At 45.8% G+C, this 13894-nt stretch overlaps 1 protein-coding gene across 1 annotated transcript in view; it reads right to left on the minus strand.

Moving 5' to 3' along the window:
• Positions 1-682: 682 nt before the first annotated feature.
• brcc3 (BRCA1/BRCA2-containing complex, subunit 3) overlaps positions 683-13894 on the minus strand; it is a 58700-nt gene continuing 45488 nt past the window's right edge. Inside the window, exon 9 of the mRNA XM_041851122.2 lies at positions 683-1519. The gene's annotated coding sequence lies outside the window, so the exon portion shown is untranslated. The remainder of the gene's footprint in view (positions 1520-13894) is intronic.

Here is a 13894-nt window from a genome sequence, read left to right on the forward strand (position 1 = left end):
GACTAAATACTTTTTTTCCCCACTGTATGGGGTAATAATCCAACACTGCAGTTGATTACAAGCGATCATCATTCATCATGTAGGCAAATGCTATATTTAATCAATACACAACTTTCAAGGAGTAGGAAATGTAATGCAAACATATAACTGTAACTTTTCCACATAATCACATTCGCTTGCTTGTTTGCCGTACTAGTGAGACCATGCTTGCAACTACAGGAAGTCGGGAACTGGCCAGGAACAACCAAACGTGATGGACAATGTTGATTGGCAAGTGGAATAATGTCCAATGAGGTTGCAAGGTTAAAGTGGGAGGCGGGATCAGGTCGGCCCAGTGTTGTCCAATGAGGTTGCGTTGGGTGAGACCAACATGCACACCCAACATGCACACCACATGAACATCATAGAGTTTTTTACTCTCTTTGGGCACACCCAACAGAGGCTCGAGAACAATGATGTGATGACGTCATAAGTCCCGTGATAAGTCCCGTGTAGCTCAGTTGGTAGAGCATGGCGCTTGCAACGCCAGGGTTGTGGGTTCGATTCCCACGGGGGGCCAGTATGAAAATGTATGCACGCACTACTGTAAGTCGCTCTGGATAAGAGCGTCTGCTAAATGACTAAAATGTAAATGTACACAATTGTGCAACATTTTCGGGGACCCGTTTTGGCTCTTGATCGGTACTTTCAAAACTACTGGCTGAAATTATACAAAACTTCCAGAAAATCTCTTTAATGTGCTTGGGTTTCTCACAGTGTCTCTCTTTGTGCAGTTTTTATTGGTCCCTCAGGGCCCACTGTATTTATTTTGAAAGCAGATCGAAACAGAAGATGACAAATGGCTCAACGTTTGTTGTTTGTTTGCTTTCTTGCTATACAACATTTCCCCCAATTATTTTGCAGCCTGATATTTAGGCCCCAATCTGTGTTGAATCATTATCTGGCTGGATTGTGGCTATAACTGCTACCGTGAACTCTCCGACTCTCCTCCCCGTCAGGGTGCCTCTGTGTTCACACCCTATCTCATTTACGGCTGAGTTTCCCTCCTAAAAGCACCGTCTTCTTTTTCGTTAAACTCTCCTCCCTGTTGGGTCAGAGAGCTACCACGGTGTTGTTATAAAGGGAGAGAGGGAGAGAGGGAGGGTCTATGCAGTATAACCATCCTACTGAATATAGGATGTTGGATGTGGTAATGAAATGTAAACAAGTAGCCTCCTCGCAGCATATGTTCTTTATCTTGGGATTGTAATATTTGAATAGTTTGCATTTCAGACAGCCAAGGGCACTTTAACAAGTCATAATACATACTGTAAAAATGGGTAAGACCTCCTTTGACTACATACAGTGTCTATGAAATCTGTTGTTATGATATGTAAACAAGTTTGTAAGCAAGCTGTTGCAGCTGGCCCCCATGATACTGCCTCTACCTTGGATTAGCTGTGGAGCGGAAGCCTTCTATGTCCCGCAGACAGGATGGGGGTACCTCATGGAGCAAATGGATTCACAGCTGTGCAATGTCCTTGGGGAGGAGAGAGAGAGAGCAAGAGAGAGAGAGAGAGTGTGTGGGGGGGAGAGAGAGAGAGGTTTATTTCAAATTCAACATTACATAGTATCAATAGCAGCTAATGCTTAATTATTTGACAGACCATACATCATACATAAATACACAATACACAAGAAAACCATCAACACAAGAAAATATACAACTTACGAGAGAGAGAGAGAGGGGGGGTTAAAAAGAGAGAGAGAGAGATAGAGGGGGGGGCGGCAGAGAGAGAAGGGGGAATGAGAGAGACAGAGATAGGGACAAGGAGATGAACAGAGAGGGACAGAGGGGGACAGAGAGAAAGAGAGAGAGAGAGAGAGAGAGAGAGAGAGAGAGAGAGAGAGAGAGAGAGAGAGAGAGATAGAGATGGGGGCAGAAAGGGGGGAGGGCAGAGAGAGAGCAAGAAGGTGGGATTTAAAGTGGAAGAATGGGAGAAAAACATTATAATGCTTAACTGCAGTTAAAACAGGTATTTTTGACTGCTTTGCTGATCACTAATTTCTTATAATACCATAATCTTCTTGTCAGATCTGACTAAAGCTTTGGTAATACAGATTATAGCAAGGCTCAGTGAAATTCACTTCTAATAATGGCAGTCTTCTAGGTGTGTGTTGTATTGTTTGTGTACTTGTAGTCTGTCCAGTATCCCCCTCCTTCCCCCATCCTCCTCATCCCCCCATCTCCCCCAAGCCCCCCTACCCCCCTCGGGAGCTGCACGGATGAGCGAGTTCATTCTACTCGTTGGCTGTTCCCCATGCATGACTGATGTTCGGTTGGATATCCTTGACTGATTCCTGTTCTGCGGTGAGGAAGTGTGTCAGAGCACAGCCATCCCCCCAGCACCCCATAGATTTAAGCACCATCATGACCACCATAATCCCCAAGACTCTCCAGATACTGGGGGGGCTTGTCCACTTGGCAGCATCCCCTCTCTTGGGGCCCAGCAGTAGACACCTACCCTGCTAAGATGAAGGCGTCTTTATCCTCCTCTGCCCTCTGCATAGGGAATCCCAATGCCAAGGAGGAATGTGATGTACATACCAGTGTTTATGCTTTGGCTTTAGTTTTGTTTATACCAGTATGTATGTACCGGTATGTATATGTTTCTATGTATCGGTTTACTGTATGGATACTGTATACAGTATAATCAATTTTTCTCTTTATTTATTTCTCACTGGGGTCCTTGAGGAGTTTCATTCAAGGTGCTGTGGAAATTGACCTCTTACGGTCTGTTAGAGCTCCAGTGTCTCTTGTGTCAGTTTTTCTGTTACTGTTTCCTATCAGTTTGAAATACAGACAGTTGGCTGTGCTGATTACAACCCTTTCACCTGAAATCACACAGGATTAGCTCTGATTTCTCTGAGCACTCCTCTGACACGGAGCATCAAAACAACCACAGTCTTAGTGGCAAATTTACCTCAGAAAACTAAAGATCAATAGATGGGCCAGAAGAGGAAGACGGGAATGTCTGGCTGCTGAGGTCCTGCTCCAGGTTTTCATGTTCTCTTTTCCTATTTCTCCCTTTACATGAAAAACCAGCAGACGGAATATACTGTAGGAGCTGGTTAGTTGTATGTTTGGACCAAGAGCAACAGCAACATCTTCTGGTGAGATATGATAGTAGTGAGCACTGAACACAGAAAAATGACGGATGATACCATTCTGATATGAATAAATCTCTCAAAAAGAACATAAGACAAAAATTCACCAACACTTTATTTTAAGGGTACCTAATAAACCATTAATAAGGAATATATAAATTGTGTGTTCACCACAAAAGTGAGCCCTATTTATACTTTATAAATGTTGTGAGTGACCAGTGTAATTTCTCACAATAAGATGTGCATGCTTTGGTAGACATTATATCAGTACCACTACCTGGTAAAAGAATAAGCACACAACACAGGATGTTTAAGGAAATATATATAAATATGTGAATAACTAGCTTACTAACATTTACAAATCTAGGAGTAATGATCAATAAATGGTGAACACACAATTTATAAATGCCATACATGGTTTATTAGGTACCCTTAAAATAAAGTGTTGCCAAAAATTCCACTTGAAAATCCTGTCCATATGTTTTACATCATTCAACATGAAAAAACAAGCAAGTGTTGTTTCTTGAAAAGCAAGCATTGTTTCTTTAAAATACCATCTGTTTGTTGAACATAATAACCATTGTATGAGCTATGGCCAGCAATAAGAGCAAGACTTTTTCATCAAAACTGAAAAATGAGCTGTCATCAGTAGGGGTCATACTATTAGTTATAGCCAGCACACAGCTCTGCTTCAAATGACCACTAACCATGCACTGGGACTTATCATTCATTCAGAATGATGTAATCCACTGACCCCAATTTCTACGTAATTCCTGTTCTTGAGCCGAAATGCTCATTTAGGTTCCACCTCCGAAGAACGACAGAGGCAATACATATTCACGAATTGGGGGTGGGAAGGAACGTCGAGGTGATTTTCACGTGGAGTGGAGAAACACTCCCGAGTGGCGCAGTGGTCTAAGGCATGCAGTGCTAGCTGTGCCACTAGAGATCCAGGCTCTGTCACAGCCGACCGCGACCGGGAGACCCATGGGCGGCGCACAATTGGTCCAGCGTCGTCCAAGGTAGGGGAGGGTTTGGCCGGCAGGGATGTGGATTCGTTTCCCACGGGGGGCCAGTATGAAAAAAAACAAAAAAAACATGTATGCATTCACTAAGTGTAAGTCGCTCTGGATAAGAGCGTCTGCTAAATGACTAAAATGTAAATGTAAACATCAACAAATAGGGCACCGACATCTGTCAGTGTAGTTAGCTAGCATGCTAACCTTCTCTAGCTAGCTAATGTTATCTTTTGTGGCTGTTTTTCTTTAACTACACCGTATTCAAAAGATTAGCCAGCTGGCTAGGCTATGGCTGGTTCTGCAGCTGGGTTTGTCATAAGCATTTAGGGAAAACCACTATCTTTGGCATTTTCCATAAATTGTAGACTCGAATCCGCAATAGAATAGTAATAAGATGAAGCTCCGGTAATATGGATAACTATTGAAAGATTTAGAGACATGCGCTTTTCAACATTGTAATGGACAGATGCAACCTTTAGTAGGTAGGCTGCTGGCAGTCTTCGGCTGCGGTACTTCAAAGCCAAATCAGCCCGTGCTCATGGTTCTCACGGTTCTCACAGGGGAAGTGAAATGATAGGCTACAATGACTTGGCTCAAGATGCATGCTGCAAATGACATGTAACCAGGGTTGCATAGGTTACATTCTAAATGTAATTTCGTTACAGTTACTAATTACCTCTCCAAAATTGTAATGGGTACAGTAACGTAACTTTTGGATTACCCAAACTCAGTAACATCATCTGATTACTTTCAGTTACTTTTAGATTACTTTCACCCTAATTGGCATTAGAAGAAGAGAAAATGTAATATTACCAATTGAAATACATCTAGGCTATTTCAGGATAAATCAATGTTAGAGTTTACATAGCTGGCCATAAATGGATGTTGCATTTTACTTTATGGGTTGGTTATGTAGGCTTCTTCTAACCCATTGCATGCTACTTTAACACAGTTAATAATACGATTAGGTTATATCTTTACATTAAAAACCAAAGTCTGTCCGATTTCCAGTCATTCCAATTAATGTAATACCCCTTGATCTTGGAAATATGGAAATATAGATTAGCCAAATTGTTTACCTGAGTATGACCCAAAACTAAGTACTTATTAGCCTACTCTGTTGTTTATGATTATTTTGTTGTCATGGAGGACCTATTGGGCTCATTGCGTCGACTTAAAAAAGAAATGCTGCTCTCATGGAATGGCATCCCTAATCGCCACTGCCCATATCACTCCCCGCCACATGGCCTCAAACTGCACCATTTTGTTTCTCGCCGTCACCCACTCACTTTCAACATTTAGATAATAAAGCAATTTACCTTTCCATTGTGTTAACAATGGAGGATTGGTTGATTTCCAGTTTTTGGCTATACGTTTTTTCAAGATGATTGATGAGAAAAGTATCATCCAACCCATCGGGGTATCTCACTGCACCCTCATATGCCATATCCTATCAGAGTTTGGAACCAGTTCTATTGGACTCCTATGGGATTATATCCTATAGGATTAAATCTTATAGGATCCTATAGGATTCCAATACAAGATCCAATAGAACAATCCTATCAGATTTTGGAACCAGTCCTAATGTAGTCCTATAGGACTCTACTTGAGAGAAGAAAAAAAATCCTATATGAGTCCAATAGGACTGGTTCCAAAATCTGTTAGGAATCATATAGGATAGGTTTCGAAATCTGATAGGATTGATAGGCAGCTCAAACTTCTTTAATTCAACCATTATTGGGTTAATATACACACTGTCACGCCCTGACATTGAGATATCTAGTTGAGTTGGTCAAGGTGTGAAATCTAATTTATATATTTCTATGTTGGCCGTGTGTGGTTCCCAATCAGAGGCAGCTGTCGGTCGTTGTCTCTGATTGGGGATCATACTTAGGCAGCCATGAAATCTAATTTATATATTTCTATGTTGGCCGGGTGTGGTTCCCAATCAGAGGCAGCTGTCGGTCGTTGTCTCTGATTGGGGATCATACTTAGGCAGCCATGTTGCCTACCTTAGTTGTGGGATCTTGTTTCTGTTTGGCTTGTTTGATGTTTAGCCTCTTGAACTTCAAGTTCTGTTGGATTTTGTTATTTTGTCGGTGTTTATTAAAATAACGACTATGTACGCATACCACGCTGCACCTTGGTCCAATCCTTTACACAACGAACGTGACAGAAGATCCCACCACCAACGGACCAAGCAGCGTGAACAGGAGGAGCAGACATCATGGACATGAGAGGAGATATTAGACGGAAAAGGATCATGGACGTGGGAGGAGATCCAGGCAGGTATGGATCGCCTTCCTTGGGAGCAGACGGAGGCAGCAAGGGAGAAAAAACGGCGACTCAAAAGGTCCCAATCACGAAGGAAGCCCGAGAGGCAGCCCCAAGAAAAAATTTTTTTGGGGGGGCACACAGGGTGGTTGGCGGAGCAGCAGGAGGCCCTGGAAGGGCTGATTGTGGAGAGGGAGATAGCGATAGAAGAAGCCGCTATGATAGATGCCCTCCAAGACCTTTAGCTCAGTACTCTGAGAGAGGAGACCACTGCCTTACGGGAGCTATTAATTAAGAGGGAGCAGGAGCTCTCCCTTCAGAAGGAGGAGCTGCAGGAGGCCCACAGGGAGGAGGAGTCAGTGGAGCTGGCCAAGCAACAGGAGGAGCTGAGAGAGGAGTTAACCCTCCAGCAGCAGAGAGCTCGGTCCTTAGAGCAGAGGCTGGCGGAGTCAGGTTTAGCAGAGCCAACGCCCCGTACTCGCTTTGAGGAGCATGACCGTGCAGGCACCAGGCTATGCGCCGGCTTTACGCACTGTGCCGCCAGTGCGCCTTCACAGACCGGTACGGCCCGTGCCTGCTCCTCGCACCAAACCAGTGGTGCGTGTCTCCAGCCTGGTGCGCCCCGTACCTGCTCCTCGCATCAAACCAGTGGTGCGTGTCTCCAGTCCAGTACGGCCTGTACCTGCTCCTCGCACCAAACCAGTGGTGCGTGTCCCCAGCCTGGTACGGCCCGTGCCTGCTCCTTGTACCAAACCAGTGGTGCGTGTCCCCAGCCTGGTACGGCCCGTGCCTGCTCCTCGCACCAAACCAGTGGTGCGTGTCCCTAGCCTGGTAGGGCCCGTGCCTGCTCCTCGCACCAAACCAGTGGTGCGTGTCTCCAGTCCAGTACGGCCTGTACCTGCTCCTCGCACCAAACCAGTGGTGCGTGTCCCCAGCCTGGTACGGCCCGTGCCTGCTCCTTGTACCAAACCAGTGGTGCGTGTCCCCAGCCTGGTACGGCCCGTGCCTGCTCCTCGCACCAAACCAGTGGTGCGTGTCCCTAGCCTGGTAGGGCCCGTGCCTGCTCCTCGCACCAAACCAGTGGTGCGTGTCCACAGCCCAGTGCGTCCTGTGCCAGCGCCCCGCACTGACACAAAGCCTCCAGTGATGATCCATGGCACGAAGCCTCCAGTGATGATCCATGGCACAAAGCCTCCAGTGATGATCCATGGCCCGAAGCCTCCAGTGATGGTCAATGGCCCGGAGCCTCCTGCGACGGTCTGCAGTCCAGAGCCTCCAGCGACGGTCTGCAGTCCAAAGTCTCCAGCTCCGGTCAGCTGCTTTACTCCAGTGCCATAGCAGTCCGCACCACCGGTGCCAAGTCCAGCTCCGGTCAGCTGCTCCACTCCAGTGCCAGAGCAGTCCGCTCCACCGGTGCCGAGTCCAGCTCCGGTCAGCTGCTCCACTCCAGTGCCAGAGCAGTCCGCTCCACCAGTGCCTAGTCCAGCTCCGGTTATCTGCTCCATACCAGAGCCAGGGCAGTCCGCATCACCGGTGCTAAGTCCGGGTCCGGTCGTCTACTCTTCCCTCATGCCGGAGCCATCCGCTCCACCGGGGTCCGAGCCGGAGCCAGACGTCAACCCCTCTCCAGGGTCGGGGTCTCCCACACCAGGGTCCAGACAGGACTTGGTGCATCACGGGACGACTGCTGGGCCGGGACCAAACGTCAGCCCCTCTCCAGGGTCGAGGGCTCCCACACCAGGGTCCAAACAGGGCTTGGTGCATTGTGGGAGGACTGAGAGGGGGAGCATCGCGCCGGGGTCCAGACCGGACCGGGCGTGCAAAGGGGAGGCAGGATGGGAGAAGAGTTTACTACGTACGTCACGTCCGAATCCGGAGCCGCCACAGAGGCTAGATGCCCACCCGGACCCTCCTCTAATGAGTCAGGTTTTTGCGTCCGGAGTCCGCACCTTTGGGGATCATACTTAGGCAGCCATGAAATCTAATTTATATATTGGTGTGGTTCCCAATCAGAGGCAGCTGTCGGTCGTTGTCTCTGATTGGGGATCATACTTAGGCAGCCATGTTGCCTACCTTAGTTGTGGGATCTTGTTTCTGTTTGGCTTGTTTGATGTTTAGCCTCTTGAACTTCACGTTCTGTTGGATTTTGTTATTTTGTCGGTGTTTATTAAAATAACGACTATGTATGCATACCACGCTGCACCTTGGTCCGATCCTTTACACAACGAACGTGACACACATATACATTTGTGAACAGCCATCCACAACAACCACAATCCGTAATGCACAAATAGTTAAATGAGAGAGCAGCAGTGTGATTTACATCAATGCTCTATGTAGATATCAATAAAACGTTTTATCCATGTTGGCTACACCACTGCTTTCGTCCTTACCTCCAAGCGTTTATTCAAGTTGGATAATCTTTGGATCCCGACAGCAGTCGCACCATTGGAAGACTATTCCCGCCCTTTTTCCGCGATCCATCTAACGCATTTGGTTGTGTCATCATAGTGGTCTCTGACTTCTGGTCACACTCTTTCATGTGGAAAAACGTAAACATCTTATTTCAATGCTGATTTGAATGTCATTGAGAAAACAAAGGTGTCAAATAATTGTTTTGCAAAAAAATACTTTTTTCGCAAACAATTACTTCTAGGATTAAAAGTAATTCTAGAAGTAATCATCTAGTTTTTCAAAAGTATCTGTAATCTGATTACAATATTTTTGCTGGTAAGGTAATGGATTACAGTTTTTTTGTAATCAGTTACTCCCGAACCCTGCATGTAACAACACCCTAGGTGCTTCTGACACGAAACACCAATACAAATGTAACATCAGCACAACAAAATAAATAAACTCAAGGAACTTGTTTTCTTTCACCGGTGCCTTTTCATTATAGGACTGACACTTGTGGCTTCTAGACGCACCAATAGCATTTACATTTTTACATTTTAGTCGTTTAGCAGATGCACTTATCCAGAGTGCATACATTTATTTTTTCATGTAGTGTAACAAAGCGTTAGTGGTCAAAGCCAATCATCTTGGGGCGACGAGGGGAACTTGGTTGAAAAATGCAATCATATCACGCAATTATACCATTTATAAAATGGTTAGATACTGTATATTTTTTATACAGACTAGCTAAAAAAATTAGTGGAAATGTACAATTTATCCAATGGGAATATGTACATTTTCTAGTGAAAAAGTGGAGGTGTGAAAAAACAAGTTTGTACCCCCTATTTTAATTTGCTCCATGACTCAGGCGGCCAAGGGGACACAAGGCTGTTTGGGTTAGCTCAGTTGTGAAGAGGATGCACTTTGCAGCTGTTTCTGACAAATAAACAATGCCATTTAGCATGTTTTGCTAGCACAGACTGGAACATGTTCCGGGATTCTTCAGACAGCATTGAGGAGTACACCACATCAGTCACTGGCTTCATCAATAAGTGCATCGATGATGTCGTCCCCACAGTGACCGTACGTACATACCCCAACCAGAAGCCATGGATTACAGGAAACATCCGCACTGAGCTAAAGGGTAGAGCTGCCGCTTTCAAGGAACGGGACTCTAACCCGGACGCTTATAAGAAATCCCGCTATGACCTCCGACGAACCATCAAACAGGCAAAGAGTCAATACAGGACTAAGATTGAATCGTACTACACTGGCTCTGACGCTCGTCGGATGTGGCAGGGCTTGAAAACTATTACAGACTACAAAGGGAAGCACAGCCGCGAGCTGCCCAGTGACACAAGCCTACCAGACGAGCTAAACCACTTCTATGCTCGCTTCGAGGCAAGCAACACTGAAGCATGCATGAGAGCACCAGCTGTTCCGGATGACTATGTGATCACGCTCTCCGTAGCCGATGTGAGTAAGACTTTTAACCAGGTCAACATTCACAAGGCCGCAGGGCCAGACGTGTTACCAGGACGTGTACTCCGAGCATGTGCTGACCAACTGGCAAGTGTCTTCACTGACATTTTCAACATGTCCCTGACTGAGTCTGTAATACCAACATGTTTCAAGCAGACCACCATAGTCCCCGTGCCCAAGGACTCTAAGATAACCTGCCTAAATGACTACCGACCCGTAGCACTGACGTCTGTAGCCATGAAGTGCTTTGAAAGGCTGGTCATGGCTCACATCAACAGCATTATCCCAAAAACCCTAGACCCACTCCAATTTGCATACCGCCCCAACAGATCCACAGATGATGCAATCTCTATTGCACTCCACACTGCCCTTTCCCACCTGGACAAGAGGAACACCTACGTGAGAATGCTATTCATTGACTACAGCTCAGCATTCAACACCATAGTGCCCTCTAAGCTCATCACTAAGCTAAGGATCCTGGGACTAAACACCTCCCTCTGCAACTGGATCCTGGACTTCCTGACGGGCCGCCCCCAGGTGGTAAGGGTAGGTAACAACACATCTGCCACACTGATCCTCAACACGGGGCCCCTCAGGGGTGCGTGCTCAGTCCCCTCCTGTACTCTCTGTTCACCCATGACTGCATGGCCAGGCACGACTCCAACACCATCATTAAGTTTGCCGACGACACAACAGTGGTAGGCCTGATCACCGCCAACGATGAGACAGCCTATAGGGAGGAGGTCAGAGACCTGGCCGTGTGGTGCCAGGACAACAACCTCTCCCTCAACGTGACCAAGACAAAGGAGATGATTGTGGACTACAGGAAAAAAAAGAGGACTGAGCATGCCCCCATTCTCATCGACGGGGCTGTAGTGGAACAAGTTGAGAGCTTCAAGTTCCTTGGTGTCCACATCACCAACGAACTATCATGGTCCAAACACACCAAGACAGTCGTGAAGAGGGCACGACAAAGCCTATTCCCCCTCAGGAGACTGAAAAGATTTGGCATGGGTCCTCAGATCCTCAAAAAAATTCTACAGCTGCACCATCGAGAGCATCCTGACTGGTTGCATCACCGCCTGGTATGGCAACTGCTTGGCCTCCGACCGCAAGGCACTACAGAGGGTAGTGCGTACGGCCCAGTACATCACTGGGGCCAAGCTTCCTGCCATCCAGGACCTCTATACTCAGGCGGTGTCAGAGGAAGGCCCTCAAAATTGTCAAAGACTCCAGCCACCCTAGTCATAGACTGTTCTCTCTGCTACCGCACGGCAAGCGGTACCGGAGTGCCAAGTCTAGGTCCAAAAGACTTCTCAACAGCTTCTACCCCCAAGCCATAAGACTCCTGAACAGCTAATCATGGCTACCCGGACTATTTGCACTGCCCCCCCCACCCCATCCTTTTTACGCTGCTGCTACTCTGTTAATTATTTATGCATAGTCACTTTAACTCTACCCACATGTACATATTACCTCAACTACCTCAACTAGCCGGTGCCCCCGCACATTGACTCTGCAACGGTACCCCCCTGTATATATAGCCTCCCTACTGTCACTTTATTTTACTTCTGCTCTTTTTTCTCTCAACACTTTTTTTGTTGTTGTTTTATTTTTACTTTTTTTGTAAAAAATAAATGCACTGTTGGTTAAGGGCTGTAAGTAAGCATTTCACTGTAATGTCTGCACCTGTTGTATTCGGCGCATGTGACCAATAACATTTGATTTGATTTGATTTGATTTGATGCTGGTGGGTGTTAACATTCAAATAAAACCCAGGCCTGAAACACACGCCATTGACACATATTTCTATTAATAACCCACTTCGGATTTCCCACTTCAAGCCCAAATACAGTGCCTTCAGAAAGTATTCACACCCCTTTACTTTTTCCCAATTTATTTGTGTTACAGCCTGAATTTAAAATGGATTCAATTGAGATTTTGTGTCACTGGCCTACACACAATAACCCATAATGTCGACATTTTTACAAATTAATTATAAATGAAAAGCTGAAATGTCTTGAGTCAATAAGTATTCAACCCCTTTGTTATGGCAAGCCTAAATAAGTTCAGGAGTGAAAATTGGCTTAACAAGTCACATAATAAGTTTCATGGACTCACTCTGTGTGCAATAATAGTGTTTAACATTATTTTTAAATGACTACCTCATCTCTGTACCCCACACACACAATTATCTGTAAGGTCACTCAGTCGAGCAGTGAATTTCAAACCCAGATTCAACCACAAAGACCAGGGAGGTTTTCTAATGCCTCGCAAAGCTGTCATCAAGGCAAAGGGTGACTACTTTGAAGAATCTAAAATCTAAAATATATTTTGAATTTTTTTACACTTTTTTGGTTACTACATGATTCCATATGTGTTATTTCATATTTGTAATGTCTTCACTATTATTCTACAAGGTAGAAAATAGTTTTAAAAAATAAAGAAAAACTCTTGAATGAATATGTGTGTCCAAACTTTTGACGGGTACTGTAATGTCCATAGACATTATGGACAGTATGTGGATAGAATATTTAGTATAGCTGTAGAATACGTAGGATAGAATAGTATATACCGAATACAGTAATAGTTGAATAGGATGGCATTGACTAGAATACAGTATATACAGTTGAAGTCGGAAGTTTACATACACCTTAGCCAAAAACATTTAAACTCAGTTTTTCACAATTCCTGACATTTAATCCTAGTAAAAATTCCCTGTTTTAGGTCAGTTAGGATCACCACTTTATTTTAAGAATGTGAAATGTCAGAATAATAGTAGAGAGAATGATTTATTTCAGCTTTTATTTCTTTCATCACATTCCCAGTGTCAGAAGGTGCTGTGTGTAGATGTGGTGCAGGAAATCAAGCGCAGGACGCAGAAGCTCAGTCCAACAGACTTTAGTGAACAAACACTCCAAAATGATCCAAAAAGAGCCAAGAGGCCAGCGATTACGCACACAGGCGTAAACCACACACAAAATAATTACGCGCACAACAAGTGCGAAAACTTCTCCAAAACAGAGGAGGAACGAAACACAGTCAAAGAGACAGTTAGCGAAATCACACATGCCACATGACAAACAAAACGAGAACTTATAGGACACACTAATGAACGCTAAACGATAACAGGTGTACAACATAAAGACAAAACCAAACGAACATCGAGACATACAACGGTGGCAGCTAGTACTCCGGGGACGACGACCGCTGAAGCCTGCCCGAGCAAGGAAGAGAGGCAGCCTCGGCCGAAACCGTGACAGTACCCCCCCCCCTTAACGCGCGGCTCCAGCCGTGCGCCGACCCCGGCCTCGGGGACGACCAGGAGTACGCGGAGCAGGGAGCGTCGGGTGACTATGATGAAACTCCGTCAGGAGAGACGGGTCCAAAATGTCCCTCCTCGGCACCCAGCACCGTTCCTCCGGGCCGTACCCCTCCCACTCCACAATATATTGGAGACCCCCCATCCGACGTCTCGAGTCCAAGATGGACCGAACGGTGTACGCCGGAGCCCCCTCGATGTCCAATGGGGGCGGAGGAGTCTCTCTGATCTCATCTTCCTGGAGTGGACCAGCTAC

The sequence above is a fragment of the Coregonus clupeaformis genome, chromosome 27 (assembly GCF_020615455.1).
Source record: "Coregonus clupeaformis isolate EN_2021a chromosome 27, ASM2061545v1, whole genome shotgun sequence".
Classification (NCBI taxonomy): Eukaryota; Metazoa; Chordata; class Actinopteri; order Salmoniformes; family Salmonidae; genus Coregonus; species Coregonus clupeaformis.